Raw genomic sequence first — 9,337 nt, 5'->3', positions numbered from 1 at the left:
CCTCATATTCACATGGTCACAGTGGTTCGCGGAGTCGAAACTCCCTTTTCTCTCGCTGTCAATTCTATTATTGAAATAAGGTTTGAGTCAAGTAATATTTACCTTAAAAGTGCCAAATTCAGAATGATTTACCTTGATTGTACCGTATGGGAAGACATTGAATACCATAAAAGGAGTTGTTCCGTTCACATTAAACTCTGAAGTGGCAATTCGAGGGTTCATTTTATCTAACAGCACCTGGTCCCCAACCTTAAATTGATTTGTTTCATTCTTATGCTCGTCATGGCGTTGCTTTGGTTTTACATCGTGTATTCTCAGTTTCTCTTTGACATATGTCCGCCATTTGTCTAGTTCATCGATTTGCAACATTCGTTCTTCATGAGTTGTTTTGTTTTTGTCGCATAAGCTGAAATGTGGCTCCATCATGTTTTTTCGAGGGATTTCCTACAAAGAAGGTTGACCCACAAGGTTACTCACATTAACGGAACTCATATAATCATCTCAATTACTAGATATCTTAGCAGAATCACGAGCTTAGAGAGTAATCGTGTCATCTCCTACACGAAGTATTAGTTCACCTGTACCAACATCAATGATAGTTCTAGCAGTTGCTAAAAAGGGCCGACCTAGAATTAAAGGTACGTCACTATCCTCATCCATCTCTAAGACAACAAAATCAATTGGGAATATAAATTTGTCAATTTTAACAAGAACGTCTTCAACAATACCCCTAGGAAATCTAATGGTTCTATCTGCCAATTGAATACTCATCCTAGTTTGTTTGGGTTTCCCAAGACCTAGTTGCTTAAACATTTTATAGGGCATGACATTAATACTTGCCTCTAAATAAGCCAAAACATTATTAACATTTAAACTACCAATTAAACAAGGAATAGTAAAACTCCCTAGATCTTTTAATTTGTTGGGTAGTTTATTCTGCAAAATAGTTGAGCAAACCGCATTTAGCTCTACATGCGACAAATCATTTAACTACTGTTTGTTTGTCAAAAGCTCTTTTAGAATTTTAACTGAATTGGGCATCTACGAAAGAGCTTCAATAAACAGTAAGTTAATATGCAACTTTTTCAAAAGTTTAAAAAATTTACCAAATTGTTCATTTGTATGGTCTTTTTTGGTCGTGTTGAGATATGGCACACGAGGTGTATATTCCTTGCCTACCAGTTTTCGTTCACTGTGGCTCACCTCAACCTTAACTTTACTTACCACACTTTCTTGCCTTAGTTTTAGTTCAGGTTCAACTAACCCTTCTTCATCTCGAACTGTAATTGCACAAAGCTACTCTTTTAGGTTAGTTTCGGTGTTGCTAAGCAAGCTTCCTTGTGGTCTTTCTGAAATAAGTTTAGCAAGCTTACCGACATGATTCTCAAGTCCTTGAATTGACGCTTATTGATTTTTGAGTGCGGTTTTAGTGTTTTGGAAGTGGTTTTCTAACACCAAAATGAATTTCATCAACATCTCCTCAAGGTTCGACTTTTTCTCTTGCTGGTATGGTTGTTGAAAGCCTAGAGGGGGTTGTGGTCTCTGGTTTCTTTGACCACCCCAAGAGAAATAGGGATGGTTCCTCCAACCTGCGTTATAAGTGTTACTATAGGGATTATTCTAAGGTCTAAAATTATTACCCATATAGTTGACTTGTTCGTTCTCTATGCTAGGGCTGTAGGATTGGCATTCTGGGTTGTTCATCCCTTCTCCATTCGTATTGCACTACATCACTGAATGTACCTGCATAGAACCATATAAACCATCAATTTTCTTACTTAAAAGTTCTACATGATTCGATAACATGGTGACCGCATCTACGTTAAAAACACCGACTGCTTTCATCGGTTTCGTCCTTATGACTTGCCACTGATAATTATTTAATGACATCTCCTCTATAAACTCGTAAGCCGCTTCTGGTGTTTTATTGTTCAAAGTACCACCGGCAGCTGCATCGATCAATACCCAGGAAAGAATCCACCTAGACTTCACCTATTATTCTGAATCTGATTTAAACGATTTATTCACTTGTGCCTTGATCCGTAGAAATCCCTAATTATGTTGATATCTCTTTCGAGAATAAGAACAACTGACTCTAGGTTGATTAATTGAAATCTCTTTCAAATTAAAACCCCTATTGTCACATTAACTCGATCTATGGATTCCCCTATTATATTTGACTCTAATTCGGTAGATTTATGTCGTCCTATTTCTAGGATTGCATGCAACAGCACTCAATTATGCTAGATCTACTATTAAACAGGGACTTTTGCTCCACTGAAATAAGCACATCACACTTGAATTAATATCCTGAAAATATTAAAGCAAGAAATAAGCATACATAATTGAGAACAAGAAATCAAGTATTTATCATGTAAATCAGAAAATAAATAATAAGATCCCTCCCTAGGTATCTAGGGAATTTAGTTCATAATATGGGATGGAAACATCTCAAAATTAAAATAACAACAAGACATAAGAAACCTAATAAAAGTTCGAGGGAAATTTGACTGGAGATCTTCAATCTTGTAGGATATTTGCTTTTGAGTTGATTCTGACGGTGTTCTTCAAGTAATTTTTTTGTTCTACTTCCGTCCTCCATTTAGTCCTCTTCTAGTATGTATTTATAAAATTTAGAATGCTTAGAAACTTTAAAAATTAGGTTTTTCCACGTAAAAGAGACGTAGGGTTCAAAATTGACACGGGCTGGCACATAGGCGTGTGGCTATCCCGTGTGGCTCACACGGGCGTGTGTCCATCTCATGTGAAAATGCCCATGCTGTATGATTCCTGAAAATAGATCTTTTGTCCGATTTTGGCCCCTTTTTTCACTCCTTTCACTTCACTATGCTCACCTAAGTATATACACATAAATTTAAAGGATTAGGAGCATCAAATTCACTAATTCACATAATAAATCATCCAAAAACATGTCAAGCATAGGATTAAAACATGTTACATTTATGGTTTATCAATAACAAAATGTTTTACTCTCTCAAATAAAACATTCCTTTATGAACTAATAAGTGCTTTCAAATACTTCATTACAAAACCTATACAAGTCTACCAAATATATAGAAGTTCGAGACTTGCTAACATACTAGAGATCAACTATAATCCAATCCTTTATTCATAGCAACTAAAATAGCATAAATACAATATAATAATAAAGACCGATGTAAATTGGACTATTGGAGATAAGTCTTCAAATTTTGTCCCGATCCAACATCCTTAATCCAATGGATTAGTTTTGTAAGATCCAATTCGACCCAATCCTTAAATTTGTTTCTCTAAATAGATTGATCTTCATTGATGGGCTTAAAAACTTCCACAATTTCAACATCGACTATAGACCGAAAGATTTTGTATCGCCAACTACAAAAATGACAAATAACAAACTATCGCAATGATGATGGAAGTGACCATTTCCATTAGCACTTAGCCAGCCACATCACAAACTCGCCTCAACAATATTTCTCTTTGTCAAATATTTGAACAAAACCAAACAAGTCAGGAAGCTAATAAATAAAACACCTATAATTCCCCCTTTAGCACAATCCTTAATCTACAAACTTAACTTAGAACATAATTAAGTAGATTAACCACCAATGCTTTGCCTAGAATATGCATTAACAACAAGAAAAATTCTAAGAAATTGAAAATTTGATTTCAACCATGACGTTTAGATTATTTTTGAGCACAAGTTAAAAAATCAAATTGAATTTTATTTCTTGTTTAATTTATTATTAGTTATAATTTTATATTATATAAAATAAATATTTAATTTTTAAAATAGTGAAATAAATTTAAAAAATTATTATTATTCTTTAAAAAAAACAAAGAACGACCACCATGACTAGCTAACATTGTTATGGTTTTGAAAGAAAAAAAAATTAAGAAATTTAAAATTTGATTTGAACCATGGTGTTTAGATTATTTTTGAGCACAAGTTAAAAAATCACCATTATTTGAATTGAATTTTATTTCTTGTTTAATTTATTATTAATTATAATTCTATATTATATAAAATACTTATTTTATTTTTAAAATAGTGAAATAAATTTAAAAAATCTATATAAAATGTATTTAAAAAAACACTTTATAAGTGATGTACTTCAAAATTTATTTTTTTGGGAAAATATTTATAGAAAGATTTAATGACATATTTAATCCTCAACAATTATATTATTTGTGGTCAATTTGACCATTATTCCTTTTATTTTTTAGCTAGATTTGACAATTAATCTTTCTAAAAGAGTCAAAAAAAAATTTTTAACAAAATACTAAAAAAAACATTAATCAAAATAGTAGAAATCACCAATTGATTGGATTTTTTATTCAACATAGAAAAACAAAAGTTGGATTCAATGGAGGGTACGTGTATGTCTTCTTTGCCGATAAATTTATGTTCAAAGACTTAAAATCAAGTGGTTGCTGACAAATAAGAATAGGGTAATCGTTTTTGTTCCTAATCATTATATTTTTAAGTTCTTTCATGGTTCTTGAATAATTGGTTTCTCAATCCAGTTTTTTTTTATCTGAATCGGCTTGTTTGTTCACAATCCCTTTGTGGGTATTCCAAGTTTTTCTTTCTTACTGTTGATTTTGTGTTGATTTACCTTGCAATTTAAAAAAAAACAAGTGGAAGTAATATAAGAAAATTTTACATTCTCAATCATCTGTTCTACTGCATTAGTTTTCGCTTTCTTTGATTAATTTCATTTTATATGGAATTATTTCACTTATTTTGTTTTTATTATGTGTGTGAAATCTTGTATGGAAACTCGTAATCTATCACTCTATCGTGTGTGCCATTGTTGTTGTTGATATAGAATGGATTCAGGTTGTATATGTTATTCAAAAAATGAAAATCTTTCTTGTTAATGAATAGTGGAACTGATCAGAAATTGCCAGAAACAAATTAAAGGCTACTTATTCTTATAATAGAAGGTAAGACCGAAGATCAAATTGTTAGAATAGATCGTGGATAGTACATCCATCTCTGGAAAATTTCTTGTCAACTTTCATTGGAAATCCTCCTTAACTTGATTTCTTGATATGCTTCTTAACTTGGTTGATAGCAACTTTTAGTAACTGCCTTAAAAGAGTGCTGAAAGGAAGGCATACTTTTTGTTATCTTCTTTATGTTGATGTCACACGATGTTTGTATTCAGGGAAGGAACTATATTGATTTGACACTATGCTTGTTCTTGTAAATTTGTATATCTTTCTTATGTTCATATAAATGCATGAATATAAGTACATAAATATTTATGGGTTTAAATTTAAATTTTAATATGTGTGTCTGTTTACATTGTTGGCATGGGTCATATTATGTCATTTGCAATGCAATACTTTGTTCAGGCTAAGATTAAGAAACTGAAAAAATACATTGTTTACTTAATTACATGTTACTGCTGGTGAAAAGGGCCTTCCTTTTTATTTTTTCTAATGATGATCTTATTTTTAATATAATTTGTATATCTTGAACTTAATCATTTATAGATATTATGGCAGCTTGATTCCTTCAATAAATTATAAATGCAGGTTTCATTACTTAATTACATGTTATAACCAATTTAGCATTTGACTTTAGACCTTTAAGCCGATAGTTAAGTTTTTGAAATATGTAATCTTCTCAGACTTACAGATTGATATTAAGAATTGTGATGGCCGGTAAATGCTCCCTCGATCATGTTGATGATCAAGTTGCTATAGTCCCACCATCAAATGCTCTCTTGCTTATGTGTTGTCGATCTGCTCCTGCTAAGAGTTGGTTAGAAGAAGCTAACAAGGTCAAAGAGGACAAGGAAGATCAAGGAGATAAATAAGAGTGTGAGAGGAAAGACGAGGAAAAAATAAAAAAGTTGTCCTATTTTTACTGCAAAAAAGAATTCATAATATTAGTAAGTCTATCAACTTTATCTTCTCAAGTTGAATTACTTAGCTAGTGAACCCTTCAGTAGGTTCAGGATTGGCTTGAAATTGCTAAGTATTTGCAGCCATCATGGATATCAAGTCCCTTGCCTGTTGGGAGTCATGTTGACCAATGCCCCTCCACTAGCGGCATCTACCATATTCATTTCTATGGGCTTCAAGCCCTCATAGAAGTATTGGAGTAGAGATTGTTCTGTTATTCTATGTTGTGGGCAACTTGTACACAACTTCTTAAATCTCTCCTAGTAGTCGTAAAGAGACTCCACATCTTTTTGCCTTATCCCAACAATCTCCCTCCTTAACTTAGCTACACGCGATGCTAGGAAAAATCTGTTATGAAACAAATGGGAAAGATTTGTCCAAGTTGTGATAGATCCATGAGGCAAATAAAATAACCATTCCTTAGAAGAATTTTTTAGGGAAAAGAGGAAAGCATGTAATTTGATTTGATTATCAATTACGCCTTAAGGTTTCCTACTAAGACAAACCATATGAAACTCTTTTAGATATTTGAGTGGATTTTCATTTTGCAATCCACAAAAAGTCGGCAGTAACTAGATTAACCTGACTTCAGTTCAAAGTTAGTATCCATAGTAGGATACACAATGCATAACGACTGTTGTTCTACAGGAGCTTCGGCCATTTGCCAAATCGTTTGAGCCATAGGTTGTTCTGCTAGATTCGAGTTTTCGTTAACCCTAGCATTAGGCACTTCTTCTGGTGGATTGACTCCTATTCTTTCATTCTCTAGTGTTTGAGTAGGGTTTCCGTTAATCCTAGACTCAACTTCATTGTCTGTTTCTATTTCTGATAGTGGGTTACTCTGAGTTCCTACCACCTCTGATTGTTTTTTTCGTAGCTTCGTTTCCTTGCGATTAGCTTTCGCAATCTTTTCTATTTCTGAATCGAATGCAAGATTTCCTAGAGCAGATCTAGTCATAAGAAAAAGAAACAAGATTAGTATGTTACCAGTCCCCCGCAACGACACCAAAATTTGGTGTGTCGTTGGAAGCACCAAAAATAACCTATCCCTATTTCATAAGTTTATTTTTGAAAAATAAAAGGAACAAAAAGCTAAGAGCTTTAGGGAGAGGGAGTTTCACAAAAAGATAAGTGAATATTTATGTCACTCCATCCCCTATTTATAGTACATAGAAAGCCTAGTTTGTTCCTATTTAAACTCTAAAAGATAACTAAAGATAAAAGTTGAAATTAAATCTAAATAATAATCCTAACAATAATCCTAATAAAATTTAAATTTAAATAGAGTCTTATGTTTATAAATCTCTTCTTTGAATTTTTGCCCCAACTCTTTCACACTTTGTATTTCTAGCATCACTTCTTTCCTATTTCACATGCTAGCTCATTTTGACTTTAAATTCACGCTTTTTGGCCCAAATTTCCTTTTGCCTTCAATTTAGTTCCTACAAAATAAAAAAAAACCATAAACAACCCAAATTAGTAGGATTATGCTTAAAATATATATGTAATCAATACATAAAAATATGTCATTTCAAAGTATTATCAGTATTATTGATAACTATCTATAGTAATTAACACTTTTTTTAAAAAATTTAAATTTGTAAATGTATAATTACAATTTATACTATTAAACAAGACATAAAGAATTACAGTGTAATTACACTCTATCCACCAAATGCATCTAGAAAATTATAGTTTTTTGTAATTACAAGAAGGTGACATTACTACCTTAATAATCACATTTTCATCTAATTACTCTATGGTATCAAAATACACTCTACATGTATACAAGGAAACACCTTGTACATCATGTGCTTATACTATGCACTAATGTAAAATTAATTAAAAAGACATATCAATAGTTAAAGAAGGGATTTTAGTCATTAAACTTTTTTGAAAAAATCAACTAAGCCCCTGTGAACTTTTTTCACCCAATTGAGTCCCTGAACTAACAAAATTGGTCAAATAGACCTTTTGACTAATGTTGACTGATACATAGAAAAGGATACATCAATAGTTAAAGAAGGGCTTAATGGTGTTTTTGGTCATCAAACTTTTTCAAAAAAAATCAATTACGCCCCTATGAACTTTTTGCACCCAATTGAGTCACTGCCATTTGACTAATGTTGACCATTACAACGTTGACGTAACCATTAACGGCGTTGACGTGGTGCTTCATGTTAGCGATAGTTGCTAATGTTGTAGTACCACGTCAGCTACCATGTCAACAAAAATAAAAAATTAAAATTTTTAAAAATTAAAAATAAAAAAGAATATTTAATTTTTTTAAAAAAAGGAATAGTTGTTGAAGTCACAGTACTAGGTTCATTAGTTTCGAAGCTTAAACTTTTTAAAAAAAATTAAAAAACATATTTAAAAAATTAATTTTTTAAAAATTTTATAAATTTGTAGAAAAATTATTGAAAATTTTAAATAAAGTTCAAAAATTAAACATTAATAAAAATCATTTACAAGTTAAGTCTATGTCCAACTTTATTCAAGACAATTTTTCTAAATTATACAAAGTTTAAAAATATTAAAAATTAATTTTTTTTTAAAAAAAACTGATATGTGCATCAATGTTCTAATACTATTGGTACATTTTAGGATGTATAAAAATTAAAAAATAAATAAATTAATTTGAATGTGCTTGATATGGAAGAAAAGTTAAAGCTAATGTATAAAAACTAATACTTCCAAATTGGAATAATGAAAAGAACGAAAATGAGAAAGAGGAATATGCTAGTTCAAAATTATGCATTTTTAAATGTTTTATTTTCTTTCATTTCAATTTTCAACTCTACCGAACAATGGATGGAAAAAAAATTATTTTTTATTTTGATTTTTCCATCTGTTCTACCAAGCACACATATGGAAAGAAAATTTATATTTTCCATCTTTCTATTTTTCTACCCTTTCTTTTCTTTCAAATTTTCCATCTTTCCTACCACGTACACATATGGAAAGAAAATTTATATTTTCCATCTTTCTATTTTTCTACCCTTTCAATTTTTCATCTTACCAATTTTCTTTTCACTCTACCAAGCAAAGCCTTATGGTGTGCTTGGTTGAGTGGAATAGTGGAAGGATGGAAAATTTCGAAAGAAAATTATAAGGATAGAAAACATATTGTTCTTTCCATAGTTGTGCTTGGCAAGAAAGATGGAAAAATCGAAAGAAAAAATAATTTTCTTTCCATCCATTGCTCGATGGAGTTAAAAAATTTAAAATGAAAGAAAATAAAATATTTGAAAAATGCATAATTTTGAACTAGCATATACCTCCCTCTCATTTTATTTCACTTTAGCATTCTAATTTAGAATGTTTTTTTATGCATTAGGATGAAAAATGATCATCTTTCCTATTTTCTTTCCACAAGCACACTCAAATTTATTTTCTTTCCAGATTTCCATTCTTC

The sequence above is a fragment of the Gossypium hirsutum genome, chromosome A09 (assembly GCF_007990345.1).
Source record: "Gossypium hirsutum isolate 1008001.06 chromosome A09, Gossypium_hirsutum_v2.1, whole genome shotgun sequence".
In the NCBI taxonomy this organism is placed as follows: Eukaryota; Viridiplantae; Streptophyta; class Magnoliopsida; order Malvales; family Malvaceae; genus Gossypium; species Gossypium hirsutum.
This window is presented reverse-complemented; position numbering follows the sequence as displayed.